At 40.1% G+C, this 653-nt stretch overlaps 1 protein-coding gene across 1 annotated transcript in view; it reads left to right on the forward strand.

Annotated features, from left to right (window-relative positions):
* Nucleotides 1–653, forward strand: part of STAM2 (signal transducing adaptor molecule 2) — a 39,364-nt gene that overhangs the window by 24,682 nt on the left and 14,029 nt on the right. The window lies entirely within an intron of this gene.

Consider the following 653-nt stretch of genomic DNA (forward strand, 5'->3'; position numbering starts at 1 on the left):
CTATGTGGTCCCTCTGGGTAGCTGGCTGTGACCAAGCAGTGACCACAACCTTGCCCCTTGTCAGCTCTACTATACACCTGGGAATTCTGATCATTGACAAAAACTTACAGGACCATTGTCTGCCAACCCTATACATGTTCTTGGATACACTCCCCATTTCATAGACATACCTAATCTTACAGCCTATCCACCCATCTATCCACCCGTATACCCATGTTTGCCTTCACTGAAAATGCAGTTCTGTATGTACAAAAGGATTCATCTTTGTTGTCTGTACCCCCATGTACCACTCTATGTCTTTCTCTTCCTTAATGCCACCATATTGGTCACTCACATTTGGTATATTGCCCTTCTCTTCACTCAAATCAATACTTACCTCTATCTATCTAACAGCATTCCCTCCCCTCCTCTCCCCCCCCAGTAACCAACAAAGAAAATTTCCTTCCATAGATAAACCTTTCCTTGACTTTTATAATAACGGATTAATACAATTATTTATCCTTCTGTAATTGACTTATTTCACTGAGAATAATGTACTCCAAATTCATCCACATTATACAGTGTTTTGCAGATTCTACATTATTCTTTAGCATTGCATAGTATTCCATTGTGTGTATGTACCACAGTTTGGTTATCCATTCCTCAGTTGATGG

Source organism: Orycteropus afer, unplaced genomic scaffold, assembly GCF_000298275.1.
Source record: "Orycteropus afer afer isolate SDZICR_OR568_19922 unplaced genomic scaffold, OryAfe1.0 scaffold00023, whole genome shotgun sequence".
Taxonomy (NCBI): Eukaryota; Metazoa; Chordata; class Mammalia; order Tubulidentata; family Orycteropodidae; genus Orycteropus; species Orycteropus afer.